The sequence below is a fragment of the Acinonyx jubatus genome, chromosome B3, assembly GCF_027475565.1.
Source record: "Acinonyx jubatus isolate Ajub_Pintada_27869175 chromosome B3, VMU_Ajub_asm_v1.0, whole genome shotgun sequence".
Taxonomy (NCBI): Eukaryota; Metazoa; Chordata; class Mammalia; order Carnivora; family Felidae; genus Acinonyx; species Acinonyx jubatus.
The window spans coordinates 35,713,432-35,729,868 of record NC_069386.1 but is presented as its reverse complement, the minus strand read 5'-3'; the positions used below and the strand labels follow the sequence as shown (position 1 = coordinate 35,729,868).

General features: G+C 49.9%; 1 long non-coding RNA gene across 1 annotated transcript; it reads right to left on the bottom strand.

Annotated features, from left to right (window-relative positions):
* Positions 1-290: 290 nt before the first annotated feature.
* On the bottom strand, positions 291-14,742 carry LOC128315909 (uncharacterized). Its single transcript, XR_008299083.1, has 4 exons — positions 14,541-14,742; positions 3,218-3,304; positions 1,512-1,624; positions 291-951 (listed from the first exon to the last, which is right to left on the bottom strand). It is a non-coding gene; the product is annotated as an uncharacterized LOC128315909 (long non-coding RNA).
* Positions 14,743-16,437: the final 1,695 nt, after the last annotated feature.

Sequence of the window (16,437 nt, the reverse complement as noted above, 5' to 3'; positions counted from 1 at the left end):
CCACCATCAACTGAGACCCACTTGCCAGCCCTGTGAGCAAGGGGACCCTCCAGCCCCCGCCCCCCACAACCCAGTGACTGCAGCCTCGTGAAAAATGCGGAGGCAGACGCCACCTGACCGTGCGGCTGCCAGATCAATGCCTGGCAAAAACCGTGAGTGATAATAAATACGTATTATGGTTTTAAGCCACCGAGTTTTGGGGTGATGTGCTAGGCAGCGACAGATAACTGATCATAATAGTCGTCACTTCCTTGTTTGTGATACCAAAACAAACCTTTGAAACCCCAGAACTGTCCATAAGGAGAGGTCAAAAAACCTGCAGAAATCTGCAGATTGGAACGTGCAGCTGTTAGGACGAGACAGGGCTCCGTGTAGACCTGTGTGTTCTGTGATTGACGGTTCCCCCAAACACATCACACGCAAATAGCAAGTTGCAGAACACTTATGGTATGGCCTCGATTACATCAAAACATCGCAAAAGTTACACGTACGTACATGTACACGTAGGCATATAGGTAAGAAGGCCGTATTTGTATATACTGGGCAGACGTGTGTATTCACATATGTGTAAATGCAGGAACTTCCCCCAGCTACGGGGATGAGATGTGCATACCAAACTCTGGCAGTGATTCCACCTGGGAGGAGGAAAGGGGGATTGTGGGGGAGGTGGAGGCACGGTAGGGTGCTGACGCTTTGCTTTGTAATCTCAATCATGTATGGTCTCAACGTCTTAACCTGAAAATGCGGTTGTGTATCCCGTGTGTGATGGAACAAGGAAAATCATGAAAAGAGAAAGAGGCAGACAGGACATGGAAGGAAGCAGAGGAGAGGGAGAGGCATTTCACAACTGACCGAGTCTTCACTACAGGCACCTGACCTGAACACAGGAAGGAAGCCTCTCTGTGGCCTTGCCCTTGCTGGGCGCCGTCCCGCAGTGGTGCTCAGGGTGGTCTGTTGAGGAGAAGGAGGATGGTAATTACCTGATTTGATCCCTCCTTGTCCCTGGACCCCGTGCTCCCCTTGTGGGGTTTGAGGTACAGAGGGGGTGCAGGGGTGGGGTAGGGTATCTACACCCAAAGGGCAGGGTGCAGGCCATGCAGAGTGGCTGAGTGACATTAGGGGAGAAGGTGGAAAGGGGTGCTGTGGTGAGCCTGGAGCAGAGTGGGGTGTGGGGCGTTCTCAGTCCCCTGGGCGTGCTGCACTGCTTGCCCTGCGGGGACAGCGGCTGCCCCCGGGTCCCCAGGCTCAGGAAGTCCACGAAGATTCTGCATAAAGGCCTAGGGAAGACTCAGTTGGGCCCTTCCTTGGGCACAAACCAGAGACTGGAGGAGGGGGCACAGAGAGGCTTGAGCCGGTTTACAACCCTACAAGGTGCAGGGGAGGGAGCTGGCCTCCAGCTCTGGGATCTGGCCTCTTGGCCGCCGTGCTTGTCCCCTCCCTGCTTAGGCCTCTGCAAGAGAAGGGGACATGGAGGGGGCTCTGGACCTGGCGTCGGACAGGGGACTGCAGACCTGAGGCATCTGCGGATGTCAGACACGCCAAGTACGGGGTTCCTCCTCCGCCTTCCTCCCTGCAGGCTGGGCCCCCATCTCAGCAGCCTTACTGAACCAACTTCCCTGGGCACCTGAGATGAAACGAAGAGTACGCTGGGCTATAATTTACTACTCCCTCCCCTGCGTAAACCCTTCAAAAGCTCCAGTTAGCCTTAAGGAGCTCACAATCAGAGCTTTCTCCATCACAGGACTTACTGCACTGTAGGGTAATGTTGGGGTCTTCACGTTTGTGTCCCCTCCCCCTGACCCCCCACCAATTCATGTTTTGGAGCCCTAACCATGTGGCTATAATCGGAATTAAGAAGTTAATTAACATTAAGTGAGGCCATAGGGTGGCCTCCGATCCAATAGGACTAGTGTCCTTATAAGAACAGACACCAGGGGCACCTGGATGGCTCAGTCAGTTAAGCATCCAACTCTTGATTTCAGCTCAGGTCAGGATCGCATGGTGGTGGGATCGAGCCCCGCATCGGGCTGTGTGCTGAGTGTGGAGCCTGCTTGGGATTTTCTCTCTCCCTATCTCTGTCCCTCCCCTGCTCACTCACTCTCTCTCAAAATAAATCTATAAGCAAAACATGAAAAATAAAGAAGAGACACCAGACGGCTTTTTTCTTTTACGTGTACCAAGGAAAGGCCATATGAGAACATGGCGAGAAGGTGGCCATTTTGTGCTCAAATAAATACATCAATATTTGAAATTAGCCTTTTGTGCATATAGAACAGATAGTACCCAATAAAAATGCAGAGTTCGTTCTGGCCTATGCAATTAATTAATCATTCCTTCACATTATTCAGCTTGTCAACATTTATTGAGCTCCTCCTATGTGCCAGACAGGTAACGCTCAATACAAGTTAGCCTCCTTCATGCTAAAATGAACTTGGTATCCACCTACCTTTGCTGGAACCCTAAAGGAAACCAATTATCCTGCCCTTTTCCCGGGTGTCTGATTGAACTCGGCGCGTCCATCATAGCCATAGAAATATCACTAACAGGCAATGCCAGCAGGATTAGATCTGCAAAGTGTTTAAAGTTTAGCAAGAAAGCTTTCTGCAAATGTCAACACTACTGTTTGTTCCCTGCAAACCAGCATTCTAATCAGCACGGCTGCCGTTTCCAGCTCATTGAGCAATGACATAAAACAGTCCGGACACAATCAGTTCTCTAGAAGAAAAACACTGGAAGGCAGAGGGAGGTAATAACAACCAGAACTGCCTACTATGTGCAAGGTTTGGTACTTGCTGCTTCAGTCCCGGAACTGCTCATTCTGTTTGGTTTTTGTGTTTTTTTTTAACATTTTATTTATTTTTGAGAGAACGAGAGAGTGAGAGAGGGAGCACAAGCAAAGGAGGTGCAGAGAAAGAGGGGGACAGAGGATCTGAAGCAGACTCCGGGCTGACAGCAGCGAGCCTGATATGGGGCTCAAACTCACGAACCGTAAGATCATGACCCGAGCAGAAGTCAGACGCTCAACCGACTGAGCCACGCAGACGCCCCCGCACCCCTGATTCTCTCAATAATACCGACACATGGAGTAACTGAGGCTCACAGATGTCACCCAGCTCCAGCCAAGGCCAGTTGGGGAGCTTTCCTGCAAGTTCATGTCAGGGTGGGAATGATTCCAGAGGCGAGTCATAAGAAAAGAGAATAGCTAGGCTCCTCTCACCTGGATGTCCTGGGACCCCAATCTTTTCCCTCTTCAATCCCCCTCAGAGGCCAGGTGTAGGGATAGAAGAATTTTGGAAATTTTGATCTGAAAAGGAAAACATTTTGTTTTCTTTCTTTTTTTTTTTTAAGAGGGAGTTGTTAGGGTGTTTATATATTGGGTTCTTGGCATAGAACCTGGTAGACTTGATGGGATTTCAAAATGGAGTCACTAATGGAAATTCTACACCGGGGACTTTCCAAAGACACTGCTAACGGAAAGCAACCTGTGCTCGGGGACTGGACTGTCCTCCAGGCAGTCACAGCTGTGCACAGAAGGCATTAGGGCCTGACTGAAATGTTATGGTAGGGGTCACCTCCCAGACTTGGCTTTGTACAGGAAGCATAGCCAAGGAGGAGCCGAAGCAAAAGTATAAAAGCAGATGCGAAGGCACAGTACTCCCGCTGGCCATCTGTCTGTCCCTGGGTGTAGATCTGAAGACATTTAGCCTTGGACACGGGTGGGCAGGTGGGTGTAAGAGCCTTAATCGTGACTCCTGGGCAGGAGTGGATAGCCTGAGAGGAGCGAGCTCCTAATTCCGCTCTCCAAACATCCCTGAGACTGCAACAGCCCTCCATTCTCAACCCCGGCAGTTCACTAGCATTGCCTGGTGAGTTTTTATTTTATTTTTAATTTTTTTAACGGTTATTTATTTTTGAGACAGAGAGAGACAGAACATGAACGGGGGAGGGTCAGAGAGAGGGAGACACAGAATCTGAAACAGGCTCCAGGCTCTGAGCTGTCAGCACAGAGCCTGACGCGGGGCTCGAACTCACGACCGCGAGATCATGACCTGAGCCGAAGTCAGCCGCTTAACAGACTGAGCCACCCAGGCGCCCCCATGGTGAGCTTTTAAATAAATACAAAAGCTCAGGGCTCCCCCAGATGGATTAAATCACAATCTTTAGGGGAGGGACCCAGGTGTGGTACACATGAAAGCGTTTCATGTGATTCTATCATGAACTTGCAGCCTAAGTTCAAAACCTCTAATACAGCCCAGGCAGCCAGTGATCACAAGAATCAACTGAAACATTCTTTCAAATAATTTCGCCAAGTCTCTCCCCTGGAGATCTCCAGTCAGTGTATTATCATCATTATAACCACCACTTCTGACATGTCATATTTTTACTTGTGCGTATGTTCCTGTTTCATACCCATCACTAGATTGTAAGCTCTGCAGGGAGGAGACTTGGTCTTATTTGTTGGGGTGTTTTCAGTATGGAACCAAGGGCAGACAGATCATCATGGGGGCTCCATGGATGCTCCGTGGACGTTTCTTGAATGAGTGAACATGTTCTTTTGCACTTTGTCACTTCTACCTTGTGACCCAAGTCAAGGATGAGGTGGAGATGCTGCAATAGAAATATATATATATTTTTCACCTTTATTTCACTTTCCTTTATAGATCAAAAGTCCTGCTGTTAGAAACATAAAGATGTATTTGATATGGAACTTGATTTCATTCTATAATCAAGTTTGGGTTATTTGGAGACCTGAAAGACCTAGAGAAAACCAGTCATATTCAGGAAAAAAAAAAATACTTTCAGAAGTTTTCAAGAGAAAATCCCCTAACCCCACCCGATTTTTTTTTCCTGAAAATTTCTGCTTCCTTGTGGAATTTATTTACCATGTAACTACTGTTAGCCGTGGGACGAGACAGTTACAGTTCAGAGTGATAACATGTGCCTTCTGTTGTAGGATGTGCCATTCATTTAGGGCCCACCAACAAGCTTGCTTCGGATAAAACTAGGACACGCTGTGGATTGGAAGACCCGTTCTAATTTCAGACGTACAAATGTAGAGACGGAAACGTGCATTTTAGAATTAGTAAAATACGCGAAGTGGTGAGAGGTACATTCAGATCCAAAGGGCTAGCCCCATGGAGGGTTCTGGAGTGTGGCTGGGCACAGAGAGCTGGGGGCTGAGCGGGGAGGCTGGAGAGGGCCGCAAGGGTCAGGTCGTGACCACCCGCGTAGGTGGGCGACTTTAGTCTCAGGTTACACATGTAGCACCGACCCCCGTCCCACCTCAACGCTGCCCTGTTGCGCAATAAATTCTATGGTCGCCCTACGGCTAAGCCATCTGGAGATGGATGTACACTCTTTATCCTAACGGCAAGGAGAGCCATTCAGAGGTTTTCAGGGAGCGGAGTAAATAACACGATCAGATTGGTAAATGTGCATGCGTCATGTGTGCTGGGGGCTTTTGGGATTTGCCGGATGAGAATATTTCTTGAAGAGCTACTATGTTCCTGCAAGTCAACATTCTTAAAAGGCAGAAAAGTGGAAATTCTCCCTTCCATCCCTGCCCTCTTCCCACCCCCCCACCCCCTCCCTAGAGGCAAACCATCCGGTCAATTTCTTGTGTGATCTTTCAGAAGTAGTTCACGCACATACAAACAGCTCTTTTTTTTTGTCCTTCATACCTACTGTCTCCCAGCCGATCCATTTCTGTAATTTGTACTCCTCTGGCTATTTTTCACTGCATTTTTAACAGAATTTATGGTCCCTTTTACTCCTTCAGATGTTAGACTTTATTTTAAGAATGAAGTTTGGATGGTTGTCTTTTTTTCTGAGCACTCCGGCTCGGGATCCATTTCCTCCTACTGTTTCATGACCTCTTCCGGGATCTCTAAGGTCTGTATTTCACGGAGGCGATTGCTTCCCTACGTTCTCTTCATTTTGCGGTTAGAGTTTTCATCTGCTCTGTGGCAACATTTTTTGGTGTATCTTCTTTGCCTGCTGTTTGTTTCTCCCCCCACCCCTCCTTTTTTTCTTGTCATTGTTTTGTATAGATTACTTGTCACTGAAGCAGGTGATTTTTTTTTCCTCCTTTCCCACTGCGCCTCCTCTAGGACAGTGGACAAGGTTGTCTTCCAGGTGGGCTAAATTTTCCTTATGACCCGGGGGCAATATAAGGGCACTTAGCCTTGAATTCTTTTCACCAATGGCGAGGCTCTTCCCAGCGTGCAAAGTCGCTCCTCCCCTGTTGCCACAGAGACAAACCACTTCCTACAAGTATGGTTAGTCCCGGTCCAGCAGAACCCATGTCACCAGCACGTGCACCTGCTTCCAGCTGTTCCAAAGAGGGCTCTCTGCGTTGCTCGTCCAGGTGCGCCCCTTACCTTCTTTGCAAGCTGGCAGTTTGGTGTGCTCTCTCCGCTTCCTCCTACGAGCGCCTCTGCTGAAGATCCATCGTTTGGGGGTCACTCTTCCGCCTGTTTTGTGTCTTAGGTTCTACTTTTACTAAAAACGGAGTTAGTGCTTTGCTTTCAGTTCCTTTTTGGTTTTGGATTATTTCCAGTAACAGAAGGGGGCATTGTTACCTTTACACCATCTTGGAAACAGAAGTTCAACGATCACGTTGGCTGTGGCGCGTGGGGAATAGACCCACGACAGAAAGATTGGAGGTGGGTGGGCCAGTGAGGAGATCATCTCGACATTGGGGAGCTGGTGTTGGAGAGGAAGAGAAGTGGATCCAAGACAGACTTTGGAGGCAGTGTGGATGACTTTCACTGGCTGACTGCATGTTTGAGTGGGTGTGGGGGACCATTTCAGGGCTGGCTACCAGAAGCCGCTTGTGATGTAGCAGGGAGCTAGCTTCCTCTTCCGCGGCTTCCCGCCCAGTTCCAGGCCACATCTGGTCAGGCTGGGCCCTCTGGGAAGACCACAGAGGAATCCTAATGGGGCAGTGAGCAGCCCATCACTTCCCTGGAAGGTCCCCTGCAGATATCTGGATGAAACTTGGGACTGCTAGACCCATCTGGGAAGACCTAAGGCAGTCACAGTTCCTTGTCATACCCCCAAATTTCTGTCCTATTAACCAAGTCTCCTGGATGACGAGACCTGAAAATAGGTTTGCAAAATTAAAAAAAAAAAAAAGGGGGGGGGCAAAAATTACTCCTGACAGCCCAGGATTTACTGCCAAGTCTTGGTGGGGGTGGATGTGACACATACTGGAGGTCATACAGTCCACCCCCCTGCCTTCAGAAAGGCATTCTAGGGTATCCAAGCCGCACAAACTGAACAGAGAGCTTTGGCTTTCCCTAGGGTTCTGTGGGGGCAGATCTGATTTTTATTTTTAATCAGACTGTGATTAAGTCCTGGGCATTTTCTTTGGGTTTGTGTTTTGTTTTTTTTCTCCCCCCCCCCCCCCCCCACCAATGTTCAGTCAGCGTTGAGAACTGAGGGCTACCTAGTCTCAGAGATGGTCAGAGCTTGAAATTAAGAATCTGCTGCTCCTACGCCTATTCATTCCCATCCAGGAATACAGCTGTCTGCCTGTGTCCAAGATGAAATGTCACTGATTCTACTCCTGGGGAACGGTTGATGGCTGCTGCCACAATCACCCAGGTTGAGTACCTTTTGTGTCTGTTTGGTTTTGTTGTTGTTTTTTTAATGCTTTTACCTTGGCCCCTCCTAGGATATGATTCTTGACCCAGCTCACTCGGGTTACAGCAGGGCTGGCCTCAAGCTGTCTTGCACACAGCTCTGATATCCTGGAACAGCCTTTCCAACTTAACGTAAGCTGTTCCCTATTAGTGATTTCTCTGGAAAGTCTCCAGCAATTCCCAAGCTAGTTATTAGGGCTCTTAAGGATTTACTTTAGCAAGAATGATCCTGGGATGTTGACTTTCTGCCCCTAAAAAGCCCAGGCTCTGTTCTACGATGGAATGTTACACAATGGTTTTAAATGGTGCTTATGTAAGACAGGGTGTTTGGGGAATTTTTTTTTTAAATGGGGGGACAGTGCTTATCACATGGTGAAAAAAAGCAAAATACAAAATTGTGTATTTTCAAGTAGGTTAAAAATATGTGTGTGATAGACTGAAAGGGCGACTTTTCGCCCCACCCATCCCCCCCACCCCACACCCACCCCAATTTCCTTTCTGAGCAATTAAAGCAATATGCTTTTTTGTCAAATTAATGAAGGATATCTTGTCATCTAACCTTGACAGAGAGGAGGTAAATGTTCTCTCGAGCTAATAAGGTCAGGCAGTTTGCTCACAGGAAATAGCGTTACGAGTATAGTAATAGGAAGAATATTAATTTCTTATGTGTGTCAAATATTATTTGTATGGTTGTGGGTATTTTTGTTCCTGGAAGAATTAGTCTTGAGCTCGTGAGACATGTTGTATTATAGGTACATTGTTGGGTGGAGCGGCTATGATTTGGAGGAAGGACCCTCCACCCACCCCCCTCTGTCCCTGCACTTCAGAGAACAGGGCTCCTCCCTCATCCCCTGCACCCCCCTGCAGAGGCCCCCTTGTCTTCCAGACAGGAGCAGCTGTGGCAGCAGTGGAGACCAGCCGTGGTCATTCGGAGCTGGGAGCATGGGAGGTACAGGAGTGGATTTAAGAGTCTCTGGTTTGTTTCAGGGAGAGAGGTTGTTCCAGAAGGGGATGAGCTGGATTTCTGAGCAGGAAGAGGTGCGGTGTCAGAGGGGCAACAGGAAAGAGAGGAGAGGAGAAAGATGTCCAAGCAGGAGGGCTCCTGGGCTGGCGGGGGGGGGGGGGGGGGGGAGGCGCGGAATATCATGAGATACCTACACCACCTTCCCACCCCCTCCAAATAGGACTCCCATTCTGTAAGACTTGGTGACGGTCTTCTGCTGTCATCCAGTACGGAACTGAAATGTTCCTTAAGGTCCCAGGACCACTGCCGAGAAAGGTTGCTCAACCTTCTCCCTGGTGGCATGGGCCAAAGCAACACGGTGCATGGCCAGCAACTCCCTACTGGGGATACCTGTAGGTCCTAAGTGAATCTCCAGACGCCCCCTCCCCAGAAGACCCCAGAAAGAAGCCTCTCACAGGAGTTACAAATATATATGCTTAGAAAGACTAGAAGGACATAGGCTAAAAGGTCAACCATGGTTCCTCCTGGATACCTGGGTTAGGGGTATCATAGTTTCCTGCTTCTTTATGTTTTTCTGAGACTGTCAACTTTTTAATAATAAGAGGCATGTGCTATTTTTATAATCAGGAGGCACAAAAATTCCATGGCCACTTGCCCAGGGAGGTCTCAAATCTGGAGGTTTCAGAGAAAGAGGCAGATTTGCCGGGGTGGGGGTGTGGCAGTTGCGGATACATGGGACTGGTAGCAACCCCGAGGGGCCATCCAGTCCACCCTCCCCCCCGCCTCTGAGACGAAGTACCTGAACAAGACGCAATATCTGAACTCCTTCCCTACGCCGGAAACCACCCCTTGCCCTCCTCACCCTTCCATCCCCAGCAGAACCCCGAAAGACGCTCAGCTTCATACCAAGTGTCCCTGTTGCTCCTGTGGTGGCCCCAGCATTGTGCAGAACAGAAACCAGGGCACCGATAGCTAGATGGAAAATAGGGCAAGATCCTCCTGCAAGGTCTCTGCTCCGAGGTGGCCCTTAGAAAACCCAGGCACCCAAGGGGAGAGAGAGAAGTCAAGCTGAGCCCCAGGTGAGCGGGAGGGAAGAGAGACGGAGGCCCGCTGGGCTGCAGAGAAGCAACTCCCTTTCTTCCAGCCCCCTTCCTTTCTTTTCTCTCTGACAGCAGGTGGTACCACAACAGGCATATTGGGTACAAAACAACAAAAGCTGAAACTTCCAGGAGCTTAGAGCCTGGTCAGGGAGTAAGGTCCAGCTGGGAGAGTTAATTTCTTAGCCCAAGAGCTTGATTTCCAGAAGTTGTCCCTGTGCCAGATGGGAGGGGGGTTTGTTGGGGCGAGAAAGAAACAAACACGGTGATGTGCCAGCCCTTGAAGAATAAGGGCACCCCCCCCCTTTTTTTTTTACACTTATTTATTTTTGAGAGACAGAGACAGAGCACAAGTGGGGGAGGGCAGAGAGAGAGAAGGAGACACAGAATCTGAAGCAGGCTCCAGGCTCTGAGCTGTCAGCACAGAGCCCGATGCGGGGTTCGAACTCACAAACCGTGAGATCATGACCTGAGCCGAAGTCAGACCCTTAACCTACTGAGCCACCCAGGTGCCCTACGCTTCCCCTTTTATTTTTTTTTAATTTTTTTTTCAACGTTTATTTATTTTTGGGACAGAGAGAGACAGAGCATGAACGGGGGAGGGGCAGAGAGAGAGGGAGACACAGAATCGGAAACAGGCTCCAGGCTCTGAGCCATTAGCCCAGAGCCCGATGTGGGGCTCCAACTCATGGACCGCGAGATCGTGACCTGGCTGAAGTCGGACGCTTAACCGACTGCGCCACCCAGGCGCCCCCAGAGGCTTCCCCTTTTAGATGGGGTTGGAAGAAGACGTCTGCACTGAGGCTTAGGTCACACTGCATGTAGAAAGTTCTAGAGTGCCAGAGATGGAGGAGGGGTGACTATGCTTTGGAGCAATACTACCAACCCTTCTTCCCACCCCTCCTCCGCCCGCCAAAAGATGTCCGTGTCCTTATCCCTGGACATAGTCACAATTTACATGGCAAAGGGGTCTTTGCCAATGTGATTAAAGATTTTGAGATGGGGAGATTATCCTGGATTATCTGAATGGGCCCAGTGTAATCACAGGGATCCTTCTAAGAGGAATCAGGAGGCTCAAATAGAGAGGAAGGATGTAAGGATAGAAACAGCCAGGGAGGAGAGGACTCTATGATGCTGGCTTGGGGGGAGGGGCCTAGAAGCTGGAAGAGGCAAAGAGATAGGTTCTCCCCCAGAGCCTCCCGGAGGAACGTAGCCCCGCGACCCACTTCAGACTGCCAACCTCAGACGGTAAATTCGACTGGTTTTAACCCACCAGATTTGTGGTAATTTCTTACGGCAGCAGTAGAAAACAAATACAGCCCCTTCCTGCCCTCCTCCTGGTCCTTATGAAGCAATCATTTGAGCTACCTCTAGGAACATGAAATGCGAACATGTGTTTGAGATTATACAGTGAAAAAATGAGGACAATGTATTTGTAACACATAAAGTTGACCGAAAACTGACTTCTGTAAGTTCTAAGAGTTTGATGGGGAAAAAGACCCCAAACCAGGATTTTCAAACGAGCAAAGAAAATGAACACCATGTGCTCAGGAAAAGGAAGGTGGATGGTCTGGTGCTAAAGTGGGAAGATCCTCTCAGATGTGGTACAGAGTGAAAAAGAACAAGGTAAAGAAAGAACATCTCAGGGGTATCATGTGACCCTACTCCTGTCACAAACAAAATACAGTCCTACGCGTATGTGTTCCTTTTTGCTGAAGGAATCACAAGAAAATGTTAGCAAAGATTGCCTTTGGGGGAGAGAGAGAGAAGGTAATCGTACTTAACTTTAAAAATGTTCCTGCTGTTTGAATTTCCTAAATTTATACTTAGGTTTTCCGCCCCCAGTTTTATGGAGATATAATTGACAGGTAACATTATATAAGTTTTAGGCGTACAACATGATGATCTGATACATGTGTATTTTGTGAATTGATACCACAATAAGTTTAGTGTCCACAAAGTCTAACCTGACCAGGGAGCTTATTGGCTCACTTTGGGTTTTCTTCTTGGAATCTCTCCATATTAAAAAGAAAAAGAGGGGCGCCTGCGTGGCTCAGTTGGTTAAGTATCCAACTCTTGGTTTCAGTTCAGGTTGTGATCTCGTGGTTTGTGAGATTGAGCCCCATGTTGGGCTCTGCTCTGATGGTGTGGAGCCTGCTTGGGATTCTCTGTCTCCCTCTCTCTGACCCTCTCCTGCTGCTCTCTCTTGCTCACTTTCTGACTCTCAAAAGTAATAAATAAATATTTAAAAAAAGCAAAAGGAAAAGTTTTAAGCAGCATAATATAAGGCAAGCCTCATATGGAGAAATCAGGCAGAGAATCTATCATGGTACGCATGTATTATTTTCTTGCAAACGTGAAACCTGGACTGTTCTGTAAAGTTTACTACTCAGGCTTCTCCTCGGGAGCCAGAGCCAAAGGCAGTTTGAACCCCCCACCCCCAACCCGTCCCCTGTGCTTCTGACATGTGTGATGCAGGTTACAGAGACCCTAAAATCTAACCATGGCCGTGTAATCAGCCTGGTGACGAGGTCTATAGGAAAAACAGATTTGCACGCAGGGCGCAGTATTGACACTCGCCAATCCCTCAGCCTCTGACAATCGGGGGCCTTCTCTGGGCCTTTGTCTCTTCCTCTATAAAAAGGAGGAAGGTGAAGATGTTTGTTTTCAAGGTTACCGTGAGGTTTAAATAAGATCATGCTCGGAAGGTGTCCGTGGAAACTGGCCCAGGCAGCAACACGACAAAACAGAGTCTTCTCCTTCCTTTCCCTTTTGTTCCGAGCCTGCCGAGGGCAGAAGGAGGCCCCTGTTCAGCAGGAGAGAGGTAAGCGCGAGTCTTTGTCTAGAAAAGTACAGAGACCTCATAGAGAAAACCAAAGTCGCGGAGCCACACGTCTGTTTCCACATCCATGTGTTTGCCACCAGCTTACCGTCTCTGCCAAGTCACAGGAGGTTAATAAAGTTGGTGAGCTTTTTACAGCCCAGCAGGCCCATTTTGCCTTCTCCTTGATACACGTTTTCATGTCACCGCAGGAGCTGAAATCCTAGGTGTCATTAACCCACATACCCGGCACCCGTGACCGTGACCCGGGCGGGGGAAGAACAAGCACGCTTTGTTCCCAGAGCCCCTGGCCTCGAGAGGCTCGTTTTCTGATGAATTCAAACAAGAAACGGGGCGATTCAGCTCTTAACTGCTCCCATGGTCATCGGGCCTGACCACACCGAGCCTGAGGGGATCCCAGGATCTGGAGACCCAGAGGACCTTCAGAGTCCTCTGCCCTACTGGCCGCCTCACAGGGCCTCACAGATGCTGACTCTTTTCCCCAGGAGGCAGTCCCTTTTTCTTTTCTCTCTCGTCCATTCGTCCGTGTGTTGAATCCACGCAGTCCTGGGGAGATCTTTAAGCACCAGGCACTGTCCCGGGCTCTGCTCAGGCAGCAGTTACAACAATACAGACCCTGCCCTCGTGGCAAGGCCATTCTGGCGGCTGCAGGAGCGCTGAGCTGGTTGTGCAGAATAGGGGGTGTGGCCTTGGCTGAATCAGAAGCCATCGGTCACCCCGTGCTTCCCGAGCACCTAACATGAGCTGGGCAGTGGGGCTGGAAAGAGGTAGATGGATTCCCCAGAGATTTATAGTTGGGGCTTGGTTATATCTGGGGGGGGAGAGGGAGGAAGGGTCAAGGCTGACGGGGTTTCAGAGCAGTTTTGGAGCGGGTGGTTTGGGGGGTGGGGGTGAGAATGAGTCAGGTTTTAGGGATGTTGGGTTTCAGGCCCCAGCAGGTCCAGCAGGCAGTTGGACTTGTGGTCTCATGGCACAGGGTGAGACCTGGACGGGCGGTGTGGATTCAGGAGCCAACAACTGGGTGGGTAGGGGACGTGGAAGAGGGAGAGAGAAGGCCTAAGACAGCACTGTGAGGACCCTCATACCTCAAGGATGGGAAATGAGAAGGATCCCCAGTTTCTAAGAGGAGTGGTCACAGAAGCTAAGGACATAGGGAGAACCAATGTCATGGTGGCCTGTGTCCATATTCTACTTCTGAGGGCAGTTTCCTTCAGGAAATCACCCTTCCTCTCCTGTCATTCTTTCATGTGTTTTGAGTGAGGAGGGTCCGTCCTTGGGCAATTGTGTCTCCCAGCCCCTACCGCACGGCTCGGTTTAGGGAGGGCCGTATAAGCTCTCAAGGCCAATGGAAAGCTAGGAGACATGGACTGAGTGAGGGGAGGAAAGGGCGGCTGTTCTTAGAGGAATACTTCTCCCAGAAGAGAGACCCCACACACATACAGCACCCATCCGGCCTTGGAAAGAGTAAAGTAAGGATGTGAATCAGGCACCAGTGCAGCCATTCATAATTGTGAGGAGGAAGCCTGGGGTGGCTGGAGATTGTCTAAGGCCTGAGGAGGAAGTCTAAATTGCAGATAGCAGGACAGAGAGCAGCCAATTCTCCGATGACACTGTTTGAGCCACTGGATCAAGCTTCACCGGAAGCCAGCTACCTCTAGGCTTTTCAGTTATGCAAGTCAGTAACTTCCCTTTACTGCCCAACCCCATTTGAGCAAAGGTTTTGTTTGCTTTGCTGCTTGCAACCCAGAGTCCTAATTAATGCACAAGCTGAAGGGGAGGTCTCCTCGGGCCGGTGGGTAGAACATACGATGGGAGGAAAAGTATCAGGATTTCGGAAAGTTTGACACTTCTGTGTCCCTGAATCATTGTCACCTGCAGAGCCACACTTGCAATCTCTTTACGGGTTTTTGTTGTTGTTGTTGTTGTTGTTGTTTCTCCTGTTGTATCACTTCCCTGACTGTACAGTTAACATTCTAAAGTTGCTTACTCACTTACAAATGAGATGTTGCTGGAAAATAGGTTAGACTCCCTTTCTGCTTATGTTGCCTGTTCAGGTGCCGAAGCGCCGTCCTCATAAACCAGGGTCAGCGGCAGGTAACAACACGCCCTGAGTCTCTCTCCACTCAGATCCATCTTCCACACTGCAGCGGAGTGGGCTCTCTGAAACGCTCGTTCCTGCTGATAAAACGCTGGTACTTCTGTTATGCCCAGAATTCGTGATCCCCAAAGACCACTAGGGAGCCGAGTCCGATGCAAAAGCAAAGAGCCTTTATTCGAGCTAGCTCGAGCTCAATCCCCTACCTGCACCGACGCAGCGGTGAGATACCAGGGAAAGAGAGCGAGTTTCAAAAGGACAAAGGTTTTATTGGGGCCTGGGGGCAGTTGGTGAGGTAATGGCTATGGCCTCAGCCGATTGGCTGGGGAAGGGTCCTGGGGAAGGGTCGAGTCCTGTTAGGCAGGTGAGGGGGGGGGTTACTCAAGGGGAGGAGGTGTGGTCAAGGTGAAGGACACAGAACAAGATGGAGTCGGCTGGCGTAGGCCCGCCCTTTCACTTCCCATGGCCTGCAGGGAGAAATCGCAAACCCGCCAGCATGGTGCATGTGATCCCATACGTGCTCTAGATCCTGGGTCACTCTCCTGCGTCCGATACCATCCCCTGAGCCCCGTGCTGCACCAGCTGTTGGTGATCCAACTATCTGAGCGTGCCGTGCCCCTCCGCGCCTCTGTTCCACTTCCCACTCTGCCTGGAGAGGTAATTAATAACAATAGCTAATGTTTATCGGGCACTTTCGTGCGCCAGGCACTGTACTAAGCGCTGCACGTGAATTGTCTCATTTAATCCTTACAAATCCCCCATGAATAGTGCCATCCCTCCTCCTCCCCCTGGTGTCACCCCATTCAGTGCCCCAGCAGGTGGGGGAAGATGCTGGAAAGCAGATATGGATCCCGGCTGGAAGTCAACCACCGTAGTTAGACAAAAATATGATAGTTCAGAGGCCAGGAGTTTGAACATGAATTGGGGACCTCTAGGTGAGGAACAGAGGAGGTGGCCACGAGGGTGGGAAACTCCACCTTAGCTGACATTGAGAATCCCCCTCAACTCAAGCAAGGGTCTCTGGGGCCTTACGGAATATGCACTGTTGAGGCTAGGTACTCCAGTCTCCGTTCCGCTGTGGATGCCACAGGTAATAGCTATGCCCAAATTTCCTAGACCCCGAAGACTAGAAGCTCCATGGTGTCCCTGCCAAGCATCTGTGTGCATGAAGGATTGTTTGCATCTTTGACAGTGTTGGAAGCCTGTGTGATGGGGCTGACCACTCCCCCTCTAAGGTCCCCCAGCGCACCCTCCCCACCTCCCAAGCCTGACCCTTTTCTGGTTGGGAGACACTCCCAATTCTCTCCTCCAGCTGTTTCCCCCACCCCCACTCCCTCCAAGCCCCGCATCCCTCAGACAATGCAGCATAATTCCCCTGAAAACGTGTTTTCACAAAACAAAAGCCAGGAAGGGGAGGGATGTCTTCAGGGTGCTTGGCAACAGCAGCCTACGGCTGGCTCCCCCTGCAGCACAGAGGCCTCTGGGAACAGAACTCACAGACACTGGGCCCCCTCCCATGCTGGGGGCACATCTGCTGCAGAAGTTGCCAAGGAAGCACACGTGAGCCCCTCCCCTCCCACCTCCGGTTGCGATTGCATAGTCATTTGATGAATGACCGTCTCCGGTGTTCGCCAGTTGACCATAAATAGGCTGCACGAGGGCAAGGTTTTGTGCCTCTTTTCTTCACTTTGGCCCTAGCACAGGCCTAGCACACAGTAGGGCTCAGTTAGTGTTCTGGAAGGGAGAGAGAGAGGGAAGAGAGAGAGAAAGGAGGGAGGGAGGGAGGCAGGAGA